The following is a 21,312-nucleotide window of genomic DNA, read 5'->3' as shown; positions in this document are numbered from 1 at the left end:
ACTATTTTAAAAATATTAAATTACTTATGTTTGGTGTATCCTATCACAAAAAAATGATAACAATCCACTTAATTTTCTAGATATAAAACAATATTTATTTTGAATTACTCACCATACATGCTTGGGCTTTAATACATATCTAATTTTTGCATTTTAAAAAGTAAAATATTAGATTAAGGAATCATCCTTTAAGCTTCATATCATGTTGAATAATATTAACAAAAATTGAATAAACTTAAAATGTACGATTTTGCATTAAATGTATTAAAATAAAATCTGGATCTTTATATATAAAAAAACGATTTTCAGTTCTATTATACAAGTGTATAGACCCAGAAAGAATATTTTTAATTCACATATCGCAGAAATAATTAAGACCTATGAAATATTCTAGCTATCCTATAACAAAATAAGAAAATATATAGAGAAAGAGTAGATTTTAAAAATGAACAAGCGGGGAGATACTCTAGATCGCATAAATCTGTGTATATCTCGTAATTTATTGCATCCTAATTTATCATTAAAACGAATTTGCGTTATTTTAAATGATTACAATCGATACAAAAAAAACCTTTTTCTTTTTTGTAAAGCAAATATCAAAATATCTCGACGCCCACCTCTACTGTTTTTTTTTGCTCCTATAAATTTACTATGCTAAAACCCAGATGTCATTTTTGAGTCATTGCTACATTTTATATAATTAAACAGGGGTATAAATCTTTTTATATCAAAATGCCAATAAAAAATAGTAAGCCAACCTCAATTTAAATCCTAATAAAATTTTTATTTAAACAGAAATGCTTGGACAATATATGCAATTCTGGTGTAAAAAACAAACAAAATATTCCAAATTCTATGTCATTGTACTTTTTCGAAGTTTATATCCGTTAGATGTAAAATAGTCAATTTAATATGTGGAAACACTTGTAAATACTTTAACCTGATAAGCTTTCCTTTTTGATTTTTTAGTAATATACTTATTCTTTATGAGGAGAACATCTTCATTATAAATACTAAATCACAATATAATTATATTACATGTCAGGGTTTATGTTTTTGTTGTGATTTCAATATTTATATAATTAATTATGACCTTTGTTTATACTTAATCGCAATTTTTGTATTTAAAAGATTCCCGTATGAAAAATTATACAATATATATGTTTGGTTTATGATAAACATCACATAGTTGTCGCATAATTATTCTGTTAATATTAAGTTTTATGTGTGTTTTTTTTATTATTTTGGATGGGAAAAAAGCATATATTATATAGAATCACATTGTAACCATATGAAACCCACTCTATTTATTATTTTTAAATTTTGAATTCATCAGTTATTAAAATATAAAAATGAAATATGCTAATATTATATTAATTGATTTAGCTGCAATTTAAGAGGATACATGATTGTTAAAAGCTTAATCAGACATTTTTTATATATTGGGGATGCATTTATTTTAAGATGTTTCTAATTGAATTATACGATATTTTATATTTTTAAACTTAGGACAATTCATATATGTACACATATAATATTTCATATTTGATTCCGTACTTATTTGGTATTTTACGATCTTATGTCCATAAAAGATTGGTTTATACGTATATACATCAATGTGCTCCGAATATTCTAGATATGGAAAGAAATTTGATTTAGATGTAGTATTTTCAATACTTAACATGTGTGCTTTTATATAAATGTTCGGATCTAAATTGAAAGTAAAAAACCTTTATATAAAATCGATTTAAATAAATATAATAAACATTGTAATATCTTTTTTAATTTTTTTACTTGTATATGGTAACCACTCGTACGTAAAAATCCAACGAAGCTATAGTAAAATCAATAAGATCTATGTACCTATTTACGCATTCTAATCCAAAATGTTCAGTTAAATGACAGAAAAAATTTCAATACAAGAATATTCGGTATTTATAAAAAATTCTAACTAATCTAGATCGTAATATATTACTATAATCAAAAAAACATTTAAAAATTGTTTGATTCCTTTAGCTTTTTATTCTGTATACTTTTTAACTTATAGTTTCGTATATTTTCATCATAAAAATATGTTCAGATTCTATATTGCAAAACTGCACAATGATCGAAGTTATAGTTTTAAGAGATGCTTTTTATTTAATTTTAATCTTAGAAGCACATAATTTAGTATATGAGTAAATTAATTTGAGATATTTCGACGTGTATATAAGATATTATTTTTAAGCTCCAAATTTATTAGAAAGCAGAAGTTTACTACACAGCAATAAATGCTTTGCACATTTAAGACATTGAATATTAAATTACATGTTATATTGCATCCCTTATGTTTAATTTACATATATTATAGATATATTTATATTTTTGTTGTGTAATATATATAATATCAATATTTATAAATTTAAACATATTAATTTGTTTTTTTCATATTTAACTTTGAAATAATTGATGCTTACTCGTATATTTTTAATTAATGTTGTGAACGCGCATAATCTTTATTATCGATTATAAACACAAACTTTTTTATATCAATCCCACTTACAAATAAAGAGTTCTCAATATTAGAATTATTTACAAAAAAAAATGAAATGCTTTGCGTAGTAATAAAGTATTAAATGTCATAGATTGGGACAATATTTTTCTGTTTACACTTTTTTTTTGCAATGTTACAGCAGCTGAAATCAAAGATTTTTAGAAATATTATATGAATAATTTTAACTGAACAAAGGAAATATTACTTGGCTATAAGAATTTTAAGTGTTATAGTTATTCTATTTTTATCGAGTATGAAAAAAAATAAGCATTAAATATGTGTTTTTTTTTACGTTTTTAGGACTAATATTTATGCTCTGATACTTGATCAACATTGACTTTTTCGTTTGTGAATATATTTTCTAATTACAATATTCAAGATACCCGATAGTTATCATGCTTGTGTATTTTGATAACTTATAGATTAAATATAATCCATATAGCTATTATGTATTTGCAATGATAAAATACATTCTTTCAGTTACATTTATTCATTCGTAATGATGAATTCAGATTCACATACATAAAATAGTTTATTTTTAAGTCAACTTTGATTGTCAAATTTATTATTTATAGCGATTTTTAATGTAAAATACTTTTGATGATTTTAAAAGATGTGCAAACTATATGTTATATTTGTGAGTGTTCACAAAAATCTGCCTCTGATAGTAGTCCATGAGGTAATTTATTACAGTAAATTGAATTTTCATAATATTTGGTTGTCTAAAGTGATTTTTATGCTTATAAATACATGTAATTATAGAAAATATTAATCTAAATTTATATATGCGTGTGTGCTAATATAATTCTTAATTTGTATGAATATATGCAATTTAATATTTATTGATGTGAATTTAGATGAATATATGCAGTGCCACATAAAATTTTGATTTATATGTAAATGAAAAATAATGTCAGTATATCCAGTAAAAAAAATTGTTTCATATATTTCTTCTTATCTATTTTGCATTTATAAAATTATAGTTTTTATAATATTTCGATAATTTTGTCTATCTTTGTATTTACGCTAAGAGACCTAGAATCAGATCAGTGTGAATAAGCGAACTTGATTTCTAAAATTATCATTTGATGCTATTATATTTTTGATTCTTTAACTTATTTTGTGATATAGCTCAAGTATTTAGGTTATATTTTTTGTTTTGATTATTCTCTTTTAATATTGTTTTCATATAAAACATAAGAAAGATCATAAATTCAATGTACGGCATGTTGACTCACCATTTACGTAGCGGCTCTAAAAAAAAGATTTTTAATTTTGAAAATCGAGAAATATTTCATGTGATTTGCATGTGTGCTCTAGCTATCTTGTTATTACGATTACATGATATTTTTTTTTTATGGGCTAAATTTATAGTTATAATTTGGGCTTTTGTTCTCAAGTACAGCTTTCATGAGTCCCTGCGCGCACAGTGTATTTATAAGTTTGGTTTTATTCTTCTATTTAAATCTTCTTCAATACCTATACTTCTTTCAAGACCTATTTTTTCAGTAGATTTTCAATCCCAAGGTTTATATATCGCCCTAATCTAATTCGTGATATCTAGTTCTTTCTGTTTATATTTTATGAATTCGTGTAAAAACACCATCTTTTTGATGAAATCTTTATATTATTGCGCGAAAACTTAATATTTTTTTTAACTTGCTTATAATCGATTGAATATGCTTATTTTGACATTAGATGCAAAATATCTTATTATAATTGATCATTGTCATGGCTTATTATGATTTATATGCAGACAGAATAATTGCTCTTGCTTAGTAAATGCATAATTATCTTATCATGCATAATTATCTTATCATGTATTTTTCCTCTTGATGAATTAAGAAAAGTTCTAAACGTCGTTTAAGCGCGATAAAAAAAACCTTTTTTTTGAATCTTTAATTATTAAAACCTATAATTTTTGTTGAACGGATATTACTTCTACCAAAATCATATTCTATAAAAATTAGAGCAATAATTATTAGCGCATTACAATTTATTTATTTAAAAGAATCCAGGGATCGTATATAATACATGTTTACGGGAATTATTTATTGAATAAAACAAATAATTAATATCAAATATTTTTTTAGTGTATTTTTATCATGTGCAATCAACATATTGAGAAATAAAACATACCTAGGGTTTTTACGATTAATAAAAAATGATAGGGTAATTTTATAATGTTGAAAAACATCGAATTCGCTGGAATTTTCTAATTTAGAGCTTAAAAATTGCGCTTTGATAGTTAAAGTAAATTTATTTGATATTAACAAATGAGTTAGATATGCATAAAGCATATCAGTGTATGTATATAGACAATAAATATATTAGTTGTTGTATGGATAAACCACATAATTGTCGATATAACCTGCTTCCATGTAATATAGATTTACTTATCTAATCAGTTTATGGAAACTTATTATCTATACCGAATTTAGATTCTTATTTTTCTTGATCTTGATGGCTTAAAATAGTGTTATATACGCTTTAAGAATTGGAATGCTCTTAAGGCTTTAGATTATGTTTCTTCGACTTAGTTAAAAGTGTTTAGATGTCAAAAACAGCCATGAAATTTAATGTGTATTAACAATATCTTTAACATATTTTTGTAAAATAAATGGTTTTATTTATTTAATTGTAAATGCGACAAATCCCAGTTTTTTATGCTTTTGTTTTTTATTTTTTGTTTTCTTATATTATTATGTTCTTATTCTTTGGAAAGAAGCATATCTGAAAAAACTTGTTTGAAGAAGTTGAGAACTACAAATGTGATGTTATAAATTTTATTTTTTTTAGACATTATAAATTTTAATTGATTTGTTATAGTTTATAAAAATGATAAATGTATAAAAAAATATTTCACTATTTTGTGTCAAAATAAATTGATAAAAAACGATTAATTTAGACCGAGTCTAATTATTTTTTTTATTTTTTTAAATGTTTTAGTATTCTAATTATTATGCCTGATCTCCACTATCCATATATGCGTTATAATATTCTCTACTTCAACTGAATTTTTTTTTGTTATATAAATATAGATATCTAAATGAATGTATTTGAAAGTTAAAAATCATTATTGTAAAGACAGAATGCAATTTTAATCCAATTCCCTATATATCTCTTCTAATCTCCTTATTCATTAAATCTGTAATACCCATTAATTTAAATTCCCGATACGATTCTAAAAAATTCACGTCAAGATAAGAATAAGATACCATATCACCTGTCGAGGTTAATACGAAGAGAAAAGAGTATGTTTCATGCAAGAATAGATTGTGTATTTTAAGTGACATTGGTGAGAGATTAGAGTCCTCTTGTCAGAGAGAAAGGAAGATGTTAAAGTTTTGATTCATAAACAATGAGGCTTAGGCTTAGATGAAATGCTGTGTATAAACAAAGGCCGAACGCTATGTTCAAAATTTTAGCACATCAATTAGGTCGCAGGTTCGGTATTATCAATAAATTATATTTTATTGATAATCTTTGGTCATTTCATAAATTATTTTTGTTTAAAAAAAATCATTGTGCAATCTTTCTTTCTATTTTATTTTGATTGATCCACTAATTGTAAGAAGTTCTCATTTTATTATAAACATTTTCTATTTCGGGAAGACTAGAAAATGTGCATAATAATTATCCAACATAATTGTTGAAGAAGTTTTATCTCCCAGAATATCTATACAATACCTGTGCTAATATATTAGTATATTGTTTTTCCAATATTTTAATGTACTTTTATTGTTGTTTTTCACAAAATATATAAATAAAAACACACAATGATTGATAAGAAATCGTTAAACTGATTCTGTTTTTATAACTTGGTGATATAATATGACATTGAATTTATAATGTAATTAAATACATTTATAACATAAATTCACATGCATTCCATATTTAGATGTAAATGAATGCAAAATTTTTGGTTTAATGAACTCGTAAATACCCAAGGAAGATTCCAATAACATTATTATGTTAAATACTCAGATTTATAATGAAATTTAACATACCATCATACATCTGTAAAATCTAATCAAAAAAGCATAGATTTTTATAACGAAATTTAACTCAAGCATCGCGCTTGAATATAAGACAATATTCTAATAAATTACATACTTTTGATTACTTCTTTATTTTATAAATAATGTAATATTTTATTTTTAATTTGAAAAAGTAAAACAAATTCGCAAAAATAATATTATAAAGCTTAGTATCTTTTGATATTTAAATTTTCATTCATAATCTTTTATAAAAATAATTTATGCTGTTTTGAAAATTCATAATGCACTTGATTGACGAGATATTATGCGAAATATTTAATAACACCCCGGTATAAGATTTTTAAAATAGCATTTATTTTGTGGATAAAAATTTATATTTTTATGGTCTAAAAATTACATATGATAATGAATGCATCAAATTATAACTATCATTATTGTTAATGTATAGTATACGTATTAGAGTTTTGTGATATAATTATCGGTGCATGTTTATCGTTATATCTTTATTTGACAACAAATAAAATTTCAAAATTATAGTCTTTCTGTGGGTTAAAATTATCCTTCATAAAATATGTCAATTGAATCTGTTGCACTTATTTTTAATAAATAAGTATATTTCAGATTCTAGTTCACAGCCTATTCGACCCTTGCATCCTTGATATATTTTTTTCAATATTTCATTATTGAATATATTCCTTATATTAACTATATTCTTCGTAGTCACTGTTTTTTTCTTTTATTTTTATTTATATATTTTCTTTTTTTTATCTACTTTATATTTTTTTCTGTCTATTTTTACCCCTTGAGGTTAACATTACTGTGTTATTTGAATGTTTGAAGATATTATAGACTTTCATAAAAATGTATGTGTATATAAAGCAAATCAAAATGCATTCATGTTGATATGGTTAAAAAAGCTAAAATTGAGAAAACTTAAATTATTGAACAATGTCGTTCTTACATTTATTTTAACACCTTTTTTTTTGTAAATTATAATACATATACTTGATTAAGAGAAATAAATACAAGTTTTGAATTTTTTTGATCATTTAAATCAAAATGAAAGGTGAAAATATCGATGTTTATTAGACTTATACGTTATAAATAATTTGTAATTCGTTTTTTCGTCAACTTTTAAACCAAACAAATATGCCTGCGAACTCAATAATTACATATTATGTATGTAATAAGGTCACAATTCAAAACAAATTTTATGCACAAAAAAAAGATTTATAAAATTTTAGAAACAACCATACAAGCAGTCTTGATCTTCATGTCAAAACATCGTTTTATCTAATGTCATAGAAAACTTCTTTTAAAAATTTGACTTTTAAATACTTCTATCATTGCCTCTGGCATTCACTCTCATCAATCGAAATTTTAATGATTAAAAATATACTCTACACAGCATTATTCAATATACATACCCAATCAAACAACATTATTCGCATACGTTTTAACTGAAACTATGTATAGAATTATTCATTCATATAAATGGACATGATTATTCCATTTTAAGATCACAATATCTATTCGATACAATTTGATTGCATCAGCGACATCTTCTTTTAAATCAACACTTATTGAACTATATTTTAGATTCGAAATATATATTTTTATCTATATTCAAACATCAAACGTCCACATAAGTCATCATTTTTATATGCATCATTACGACAATGTGGTCCATAACATTAAAATCATTTTTGAACTGATGTTATATCTATAAAATCTATTATTAACCATAAACTTACAAATTAACCATTTTTTCTTAAGATGATTACACATTAAAGTTTAATACTTCTTGTGTAATAACAGTATGAATAATAATCTTAACTTCGTTCTTGTGAAAAACATCGAGATATCAAAAAATTTATGTCACATTTAGATCGTGTATTGTCAAAGAATGTTTATATGAAAAACAAATTCGACATAGAAAAGATCTATCGATTAAAAAATAATTTATACATTGAAAATACACACTATTAAAAAAACTTTCACCAGTACATCAAATAAAAATCCCAACATAGATTTAAAATTTAATCCTGTGATGGAATATATTTTCTAATTGAAATCATTCACTTTGCATCATGTATCACACAAATATATTCTTATTATGTAAAACCTTCAGGTAATTATATTTTCAAATTAAAGCTACATAATTATTCCACACTTTTAACAAACAATATAAATGCTCTTCATTGCTAAATCTAGCTCCTTTACTACGATATTATTAATTCACCACTATTTTAAAATTTCTTCATTATGTACTTAACACTCTTTAAAGTGCATTCTTCGATATTATAGTCAAATTTAATTAGTTACGAGGCATATCTACGGTTACTAAAGCTATCATTAAAATTTTAAACTTTAATAATGTCACTATCTAAGATCCCATTTGATCAAATTCGGACATCGGATTCTTTTTGCATAATTCACATAATTATAAAGCCCAAAATTGCAATATTTTATACTATTTTATATTGTTTTCTTCTATAAAGCTCTTCATTCATATATATAAAAAAACACATTTATAGCATCTCATATTAATAAATACAAATTTATTCTTTTCATTATTGCTATTATCAGCTGCTTTTAAAATATAAAGATCATGCCATTTTTTAGAAAACCAAAAACTACTTTCTAATATTTATGACACATAATAAACAGGCAAAATATCAAATTATTCTGGAAATAAGAAAATGTATTTGTCTATCTCTATAAAATGCAAAAAAGAAATCATCGATTTATTCATAATATCTTCTGATCGAAACATATATTATTGTAAAATAGTCCTATATTTAATGAGTTAACTATTAAATCGCTTTTGTCATGTTATTCATGAAAAATCTACGAATAAAAAATATGATTCTAAAATAATTATTTAAACTTAGATATGATTTTTATCACGAACGGAGAATAAATGCGTGATCTAAATTTTTCTATATAACATAAAAAGTGAATTGAAGTAATGTTATTTACTGTCACAATCGAAAGTTTTTTTTGTAAATTTCTATAAATAAAAGGTTTTGTGTTTAATGGAGGGTTTTTAAATTATAGAAACATGTTTTCAAGTCAAATATGAATTTGATATTATCAAAACTGCATGAAATTTATTCAAACCCTAATAAACTAGAAAAAAAATATTATACATTATATTCGATTTCTATAAAATAGTGATTTCTTATAATAATTTAAAAGGAATAATAGAAATTAACAATGGTAATGGAATTATAGAACTTCTACTGTATATTAAAACAAACAAAATAATGTCTTAAAATATAATTAAATAGCCAATTCACATTATTGATAAACAATTTATATGGTAAAAATCCCTTGCTGCATTTAGTAACACATAAAAAAATTGCTATTATTTTTCTAAAAGTCTGAGTAGACGCAAAACGAATAAAAAAACATGGAGTCTTAGCTGAAATAAAAAATCACAGCAAGAAATTTATAATGCTGCATGCTTGAAATCGTAAATAAATATTTGCAAAAATACTGGCATTTATAATCCTCTAGCGCGATGATGTAATAAGATGAAATGTATGAATTGTGAAATATATAATTTTAAAATAATAAAGTCTGTTTAAAAAACTTAAATAACAATAATTCATATATAAAAACATATGGTTTAAGTTTAAAAAATTATCAAAAATAGAAATAGAATTGCATAATAACTAGATTTGCTTCATAATAAGATTATATCCTTTCTTTACAATTGGTTTATATGAATAATATAACATAATTTTTGAATCTTTATTGTGCTGTTTTTTCTTAGTCAACGATTAAAACTTATATAAGGTTGCATGTTTTATTTAAAAAATCTCATATTTATGTAAGACAAATATGATATCTTGTATAATGTATCAATACATTGAATAGCGATAAAAATTAACCAAATAGCAATGTCTATTTTAAATAAACCGCTTAAATGTGTGATAATTAATTCAGATTGTCGATGCTTATATTAATTTTGTCAAATTATATTGTATAGTTTGTATTCTATTTTTGCAACAGCAAAAAATGTAAAAAAGTTTCCTGTTAATAAATTTTAATATTTTACCAAAAATACATAAAATTAACAAAAATAGCTTGCTTTAAATTTTGTTTTACGTTTTATATATATAGATTAATTTATGGATCTAATTATATATTGATTTAATTTTTGTTTCTGGCATAACTTACTTGATGTCCTGTGCATAAAGCTTTTTATCAACATTTCAAGGTAAATCTAGCTAAATTCATATTATATACCAGTTCTCAATTTATATCCACATTTAGTATTTTTATTAAACCAAGATCTCAATGAATGTCTCGATCAATTTCATTCGCATAAGTCTTACTGATATCTTTATAATACAGTGTGAACTATCCGTTCAAGTCTAAACATATGAGATTAATTTTTATCCATTACTTGTATATTAATGATAGCTCTGATGCTAAAAATCATACTTTCATGATTCTTCTTTTTCAACTATATTTATATTGTCGATAAAGTCGAATAAATTCCGATCAGAATAAAAGAGTTCTTCTTCTTTTAAATACACAAATGGTAGAACTGTATGAAGTGTCTGTTTGATTTATATATATTTTTGATCTATGGGAACTATCTTTCCACTATTTATTTTACGAGTTACTACGAATTTTTTAGTCTTTCTTATAACTCTATTTTTACGCTGAAATAAAGTGAAGGGATTATATGATTCAGTGTTTTTATAGTATATATTAACTTTGATAATGTAAAGAGCTTTATTTTATTTATCAAAAGTTTGAGATAAGTTTTTTGTGGATTTACCAATTGAAAGTATGAACTGCTTCAATAAAATATTTTTAAATATACAAGCAAAATAAATACTTTTATAAGTCATAAAATTGGGATTGAGAAAAACCCTTGAATTAATAGGTCTCGAAAGAAGGAGGGGTATTGAAGAAGACTGTGGAGAGGAGAAGATAGCCGAAAGTATAAATACACTGTGTGTACAGAGTATCAAGCAAGCTGTGCCTGAGAACAAAAACTAAAATTACGACTATAAATATAGCCCATAAATAAAAATTACTAAGTCATAAAAAACACACAATTTTTATTGTTGATCTATTATAGACATTTAATTTATTTTTGCTAATGAAATGTTATATAAACTGAGATTAAGATACCTTTCCCATAATTTTTTGATAAATATTTTTTTTAATAGACCAAAATATAATACCTATCTTTTTTTTAATTCGAAGAGCTATATACATAAGTTTGAATGTACAGAAATCGATGTGGCTATACTAATATTAATGCACATGCCTAGACCAAATTTTTTCAATAAATATGAACTAAAAGTATAACCTCCGTTATGGTATCTTGATTATATATGGCTATGTGCAGTAAAATTGTACTCTATTACTTTTTATCCATCATGGAAATAACAAGTTTTGTTCTATATAATTTTTGTAAAGCATGTCACATTTTTTATTCATTTGATTTGTTTAAATTTTTTAAATATTTATTGCTATTTTATATCTTTTTAAGAATGAAAAAAAGTTGATATTGTTTTAATTTATCTCTATTTATACATAAAATGAATTTATAATATTTTTTTTGCATTATATTCCTTTATATCTAATTAGCTGTTTTTTATGGCAGTTACATTAAAGAATGTGGCTTTATTTAAATAGACATTTACAAATATTGTCTATATCTCTTCAATTTTATAGATTTTACCAATATAACTTATTGACATAATGGATAATAAAAACATTTTGATTTATTAATTTAAAATAATAGAATCGATTAATGATAAATTAAATAGGTATTGTACGTTTCCCGATCTTTAATTATATTTAACAAACTTTTTTCTATCGGCTATTCGCTATTTTTAATAAAATGGAAATGCAAGATTTTTTGTATATTCATCGTTAAATGCTGTATAAATTGACAAGCCTAGAATAATTTTGCAACTGCCAAGGTCTTTACAAATAATGTTAAGCTTACCTAACATAATAATAACGCCAATTTGCAGAGTGGCATCGACGAGAGATTATAGTTATTTCGCCAAGATAAATGCGGTATTTTTTGGTGGTTTGAAAAAGTTGTTTTGCCCAAATAAATTTTTGTTCAAAACATGGGCCGTAAGGTATGTCTGATTTTGCCCGAAAGATTTTGTAAAATATATTTTTTTAAGTGTTAAATCTTATTTATATAAATTCAATGAATTTGCAAAACTCATTGTGCAGTTTCTTTATTTCTTTGGATGTAAAAATATCAATCGGAATGTTTTCGGTTAGTATAATATAAAAATATTTCCTCTCCTATAAAAAAAATATAATCTGCCAATTATATTGCATATTTAAATTATATTTAATTCAGAAAGATGTGTATTTTAGTACTGAATTTGATCATTGCAACGTGGAATTTTTCAAGTTTAAATATTTAAATTAAGTCCTAAATACTGTTTGAACTATTAGACTGCTTGTTTTATAAATAAATGGTGTAATTTGACATTATACTTTTTTTTTGTAATATAATTTGTCACTTTTTTAAAAAAATAAAATATTCTAACTTTTTTTTTGAAATATAGTAATTTGCGATTTAGAAAAACATTTGATAATTAAACATGATCATGAAAATTTTTTATCACAAAAAAACATATTAATCTAATTAATCATATTTTAACTAGTCTTTTATTTTTTTTAAACAAATAATTTTGTCTGCTTCTTTCCTAATGTAAAATCTTAAATCTTTTCTTTTTATCTTTTGCTACAATATCTAACTTTTTTTATTTTCACCGGTAGAACACGTCACCATCTTCATAATTCTCACATTTAATGGCATAAAATTATCATTTTAATGTTATCTTACGCCTCTGACTTTGTTTTTTATCTTTCCGCAAAGCGAATGAAAACAACTGCCAAATATAAAAGCTTTTTGTAACAAGATAAATATAAAATTGTATGTATTAGATCAACAGTAAATAATTTTAATGCCACAATTTTTTAAATAAAAATAGCATCAATTTTCTGACTGTTAATGCACACAAAAGTGCATATTTCAATCAAGATTAACCCGAGAATATTCATAATTTTTTAAGTATCAAAATACAAATATGTAATAAACACTTGTGTTTACTTTATAAATTATAACTATTATGCCATTGAACTTGAAAAAATTATTAGATGAGATATGAATTTTATTTATATCATCACAAATATTCTCCGATTTAATATAATATACAGGCTATGAAAATTGGAATTGTTATATGCAAATATCCAGTATAAAGCATTAAATGATTTTACGCTGTTTATTGAAATCAATTCTGACATTTCACTATAATTTATTCTAGGATAGTTTTCAATCACAAAATATAAAAATAACGGTAATACGACAATCCTATATATATAGTCATTGACTCTATCATTACGCAGCCGATATCGAACCTTAAAATAACGTCTTTATAGCATCATTTTCTAACACAATATGGATTTTATAAATCCTTCACCTAAATTATCACATTCTAATAATAACGCATATATATTAAATCATCCATAGAACAAAATATAAACCCTCAGAATCATCCATTTTTTGTCATTCCAAGTTCATAATGCGCGCATCCTATTTCGGCACTAATCCTGTTCTCGTTTAAATCTCTACATATATATCTATTATTCCAAATTCTCATCACATATTTATTCTTATAGACATCATTAATTAATCATAAAATCAAGCTATAAAATACAGCTCTCATTTAAACTGAATTCATAATCCAATTCGGGCCACCAAATATCATACCTCTATAAATACCAACAAGACACAAATCTTCTTGACATCATAATTTTTTTTAAACACCATCTATCAATACTCTCTTTAATGAACAACTACTTAATTGACTGACATCATTTAAGCTTAACATTCATCTTCCACATTTTATCCAAAATATAACTCTTAACATCTTCCCTTACTATAACTTCGTTTACTTCAAATAGCATAATTTACACCTTCATTCTTTTTACATCATTTATTTATACAACCACCTTCATCAAATACACACTCTAAAGCTATATTATTCCTTATTATCAAAACGGCATTGTTCTACGTACAAATACTCAAGCGTCAAAGTGCTTCGTTTATACATATATAATCAAATCAGATTATTCTTAACACTATCAATCCATGTATATTTTTCTATTTAAAATTGCGTTCCCCTTTATTTCATGTACAGGATTCTTAAAACATTTTTATCCATGCATATTTTTACTTCTTATCATCTAAATCAGATTTTCGATTCTTTTTACATCAGCTCTTCGAAGATTATCAATACAGAGCACGTCACACAAAAACACAAATTATGTCTATTCACATTATCTGTCTTCAAAACTTAACAACTAAGTACTATTCATCAAAATACAAAATTACATTCTCTTTTTCATATATCATCAGATTCATAAAAAAATTTTATTTGTCCTTCATGATATAATGTATAATTCTGTATTTAAACAATATACCATTATCACAATCTGTCTTGAAAACTTTACTGATTAGATTCTTATTGCTTAAAATTCAATGCTCATATAAAATTATAAATCAGCTTGCCCAGTTACTGAATTTTATGATGTTCTTGCTGTAAATATTTACTTAATTCAAATACATATTCTGCATGCAATTCAATACAACTTTCTTTATTAAAATTATAAATTTCAACTAGCCTAAATTGACCATCAAATATCAATTACCATCTGTATTCAACACATACTTTCACCGAAATACTTTTTTTTATTCTTATTTCTTTGAAATCCCACACTATCCAGATCATCATTTCAAAAATTTCAATCTATTTAAACATATCTTTAGAACACACATATATAGCATCAGATTCATGCATTTTTGTTCATCTATTATGTCTAACACCGTGAACTTAATAACACATTCATAAACATCATCTCTGATTTACAATCATGCCTTCTTCTATTATTTCTGTATCTTTAAAACTTCACCATTTGACAACGAACACCAAATATATTCCAAATTCATCTTTTATAAAAATTGCAAAAACTTTTCCAACATGCATACATAGTTATAACTTCTTCAATCATCTCATGAACATCTTTGATAGTACTTGACCCCGTATACATCACGTCATCCTTGATTTTCAAAATATATATTTTCAAGCAAACAACTTTATAAAATTCACAACCTTTCATACCGTAGTTTTTACCAAATAACACATTTTATTATCTAAAGAGGCGTAATTATGAATTTACTTCTTGTTATTACCCAAAAAACCAGATTCTAATCATTTCTCAAGTATCAACCCGCACTAATACGTCCACAATTTGTGATAAATCATTACGCTTCTTACTAAGAACGTTTGATTTTTCATTATTCTTAAAGTTATATGGATTAGTAAAAAAAATATTGTCTAAAACAGGGATATAATTTTAAATTATATCCAAAAGAAATCCGGTGTCTAAATACAAAAGAAAATAAGAACGACAAAAACATTTTGTTGATATGCTGTTTCTGTAAATGTAATTTATGCATGTGAATTGTAATTGAATTAATATATAAATAAACAATAAAATTACTTTCTGATGTATATAAAAATTACGATTCGAATAATTATAAGTTATTTTTGAATGCGAAAACAATAAAAAATACATAAATGTGATTATTCTATCCATATATACTAATTCCTTTGAACATTTCATATAAAAGCATACATTTTTGCGTTATATTTTATAAGAACTATTTAAAAATATATCCAGCATTAAAATCATATCAGTTAAACTATTTAAAAGAAAACTTTATGTGTAATCTGAAAATTTATAAAATTAACAAAAAATACAAGTATTATATAACACATAAAATTTTAACAGCAATAAAAATATGTTGTGAAAGAACACATATGACACATTTTAGATTTTAAAATACCTAGAATTACAGTAAATAAGAAAAATAAATCGATGAGTTTGGAATCATACAAAACATAATTATGCATTCTAAATTACAACAAATATGAAAAAAATGGCATATGTCGAAACTACACGATAAAAAAAATCCACTTTGTATTTTTTTTCAATTCTTCATGTTATTTTTTTTTAAAAATAGACAATTTTAACCTCTAGCACGGAAACAAGTTTTTATTAAGTGTAAAAATTAAGAATTTAAGCCCACAAACTAAATTATAAAGAATCAAATTTATTATAGAAATAAATTATAAAAAAATTAAGAAATACATGTAGCAAGCCATTTTCAAAGTTTAAGCACGACAATCCAATCTGACCAATACTTATATGAGCTTCTTAGTAAGATCAATATTCTTTATATTATTTAGCATGAATATACTGATATATTTGTTGTATTTAAATGATTCATAAATTATTAGATTATTTAAGCTTGAAAAGGATGATGAAATCACAAATCATAGTACAAAATTGATAATGTTCTACATTTAGAAGTAAAACAAAAGGTTTATATCGTAAGACAAATAGTAGGCACTCTTAAACACGATTTATGTACAATACCATATAAACTATCCCAAAAATGTAATGCACATTTTTCTATGCCATTTTTAAAATTATTTTATTATTGAAAATTTATGGATGTTATCTGATTCTACCAATTATTTGTTTCTAAGCAGATTTTTGATTTTAAAATACGATTAAATGTATATACAAGATTTAAATACATTTCGACAAAAATATATCAGATTTGCATGTTTTATTATTTTTATAGAAATAGACATTTAGTGTAATAAATTATATATTGCTATAATAACAAAAAAAAATACAATTTTATATTCTTTGGACAGGTAGATACTGTATTCAGTATACTTTATACTATAAAGTCTTTAAGAAAATATATTATCATATTGAACTAGAGTAAAAAATTCACACTTATCTAAAAATTTTACAAATTTATGTTTACATATATGAATCACACAATGAATTATGTCTATAATGTATATTCTATAATATCATCTAATTAAATATATCATTTTAAGTGTATATATATTAAAAACATATTAACACTAGTAGCCAATAAATAAAGCACTTTATCTAGATAAGGAAAATTCGATGTATTTCATTTTATTTTTCTAGATTTATGCGGATCTTATTTTCATTATTTTCCAATTTTATTTCAATATAATACATAAATTTTAAAAACTTTAATTTATACATTGAATAAAAAAGGTTAAAATATACATAATACAACTTATAACATTTAAATTTATAAGAAATAATTTTTTCGTATGAATATAAACGCATAATAATTGGACATGATATTTTAACATTTTAATTATTCAAATAAAATTTTGTGTTCTTTAGTAATTTGTGTGATAATGTACGACGATGTCCGTATGAATTTCACATTGGTTGTTTTAAAACATATTTAATACTCTAAATTTATATTTCTTTTCTGTTATTATTTTTATTTGGGCTTTATTAGATATTACCCAGACATATTTTTTATAAGATTTTTAAATTTATGTGCAATTTATAAACGCGAGCTTGAGTAGAAAGATAAATAAAAACCGTTATTTGGAGATAATAACACAAAAAATTGAGTGCAATTATAAATTATAATAAATATAATCATAAGATTTAGAAATTTGTTGTTTAAATAGTAGTTAGACTCAAATAAAAGAGCCATGAAATATATTGATAGTTACATATAACGATAATTCTAGTATGCTGATATTTTGTGTTTTACATTTTTTTTCACATTGCTTATTTATCCACCTTCACAATATTTTTAATTTAATTCATTTACATTGATACTATCAGATAAATAAATCGTAAACGAACTTTGAATATAAAAGATTTTGTCCATATAAAATATATTTTATATAAGACTATTTATATTGCAATGAATAACAGAAAAATTACGCTTAAACTTTGCTTTTATATAAAAAAATGTTTAGAAATTCTAAACATGTAAAAATTTTCCTTTTAAAACTATTTATTTACCTTATATCATCATAAGCCTTAGCATAATATATAAAAAGGTTCCTAAAAATAGAAATAGTAAATACAAATATAATTATATCATCCTAATAATTCAATTTTTTAAATTTTATAATTATAGTTCTAGCGAGAAAATCTTTTAAAAAACCTTATCGATTTAAAAAAAATGAGTTTAAACTGGGCTGTCTGCATCATATAATTTCTTTTATCATTGCTCATTTAAAAACTTTATTTTGATATGATTTTAAATTTTTTTTAACAAGTATTAACTGAATTAGTTTAATATGGTACCTTTACACAAAATCTATCTAAATAAGACTATTATTAAATAAACTGTTTCCGATAGAAAATACTATTTATTTTTAAAAAGCTATCTATCGATTTTATATTTTTTAGTATTTGATTGAGCATATAATATAGCGACAAAAATCCAATTTTTATTAAATATATATAAATTGTGTTTTTAAAATATTTGATTGGTTTTCATATTTCAAATATAATATTTATGCTTTTTTGGATAACTAAAGAAATAAATATGCTTAAACTTTATATAAAAAATTACATATTGTGAAATCAATACTTTTTTTTATAATCAAGAATTTTATATGGATTAGAATTCGGTCGAATTATAATTATTTATATTTAAAAAATAAATATAAAAAAAAAGAAATTTATGAGATTATAACGAAAATTATAAAAAAAATAAAAGGAAAGCGATTTAAGTTCAATAAAAAAGTTATATGGCGTATATTATGCGTTTATAATAAATTAAAGAAAATAAATGATATTTTTAAAATTTTTAATGTTAATAAAAGCAAAAAAATAACAATTACATATATTACGTATTTTATGTTTATTTTGATTTGATTTGGCATTTCTATCTCTTTTTCAAAATGTATATAACAATAATATAAAATATTTTGAGGTTTATATTTTTTATTGATCTTTAAAGCTTAAGATATCTATTGTATGTATTAAAATCATTTATTAGCATATCTTTAGAGTATAAAGGTCGAAACAAATATAAATTATGATAAGCTGCTTTTTGTATTTCTTGAGTAAGATCTAATTCACATTTAAGTAGAAATATTATTTTTTATTTGAAATCTTCATACTGGTTATCTAAAAAGTATGAAATCATCAATCTACAATAAGGTGTGTGTTTATATTTCATGAACTCAGTATAAAATGAGTTCTTGCATAATGGGAATTTCTCTCGACTATTTCTCGAATAAAATACAATTTTTAATAAATTTAAAGATATTTTAATAAAAATAAACGACAAAAAAAGGTTTTTAATGAAAATTTTGCATTTATAAATAAAATTTTTTTATATCAGATAATGCTGTATCTAATCTAAAAATACATGACATTTTTCACGCAAATCTTGATATTTATATTTTTTTAATAATCGATCGTAAAACAAGAAAAAGCAAGAGTGCAAATATGACATTTTATATCGTTCGAGAACATTTATTCCTATTTTCAATACACGAAAAAATATTTTTAGCTGTTTTATATGTATTTTTTATTCAATGTTTATACATTCGATTGTAATTCAATTTAATAAATTGGTTTATCTATCATCATATTGAAATTTTGATTTCTTGATAAATTAAACCTTTCAACGAACATCTAAGTTGAGAGCGTATATGAACACGTTGTTAGGATGAATATTGAAGGTATAGAGTGTATGCGTTGTTGATTAATAAATATTGGCTTCTATGTGCTTGGAATTGTCTAGTTGTTGGTGTTTTCTCGTCCGGAAATTTGTCTTTATTGTATCTGAAGCAAAACGTGTGGAAAATCGAGATTGATTTCCTATAAATCTTCCGAAAAAATAAATAAATTAATACAGCGGCTGAAAGCTGTTTATAAATTTTATAACGACCAAATTCTTTACTGGATGGATTTTTAATTAAATTTCTATTTCTGTTATCAACTTTCTCAAAGTTTTTAAAATTGTCTTTTTTATTGTTTATTTATATAATTTAGTTCATGCTTGATAAAAATATTCTTTATTATATTAAAAATATAAATAAATTATTAATAACCAAATATTTCTTTCAATTCCGAGCTTTAGAATTGTTCTAAAAATAATAAAATTGCTTAATACCGACAACTGAAATATTCTATATATTTAAAACTAAACTTATTTTTTAAATGAATCATACAATTGAATTTTTAACGGATTTTTTATTAGACTCATAAATAATACCAAATATTTATAGTGTAGTTTAATTTTAAAAGATCTAGATATTTTAATTTACAAATTATTGATTTTCCCTTATTTAAATCGAAGTAAATGTATTTTTTTTCTAAAAAAACTTGTGACTGACTTGAATAAAATAAAAGTATGAGTTTTGTAAGATTTTTTGTGGAAAATAGATATTTTGGATGTTAATATAAAAAAAATATCAAGGCGAAAAAATTAATCTATAAATTTGTCTGTGTAAAAAATTTTTGTAGTTTTAAAATAGTTTTATTTATAAATATAAAGAACTGCAAATTAATCAACTATCTATGTATAATAAAATATTAAGAAAAGATATAAATACCATAATAAATATTAAAAATCAGGTATAAAATACAATAAGTCTAATTTTTATATTGTATATTGGCTTTAATGAGAAGAAGATATAACATTTCAAACTGTATCTACTTATGCTACAAAAATTAAAGTTTTAAATTCGAATTTATATGCCTAAAATGCCAAATTACATGTAAATATGATATAGAAAGATATTATATTTATGGTGTTTACAAAAAAAAGTGTTTTCTACAATAAGATTTATATCAGAAAAAATTATTTTTGCAAGATTCGAA

This window comes from Rhyacophila brunnea, unplaced genomic scaffold, assembly GCF_057557595.1.
Source record: "Rhyacophila brunnea isolate RB1 unplaced genomic scaffold, BYU_Rbru_1.0 scaffold_34, whole genome shotgun sequence".
Lineage (NCBI taxonomy): Eukaryota > Metazoa > Arthropoda > Insecta > Trichoptera > Rhyacophilidae > Rhyacophila > Rhyacophila brunnea.
Note: the sequence above shows the minus strand (reverse complement) of the source record.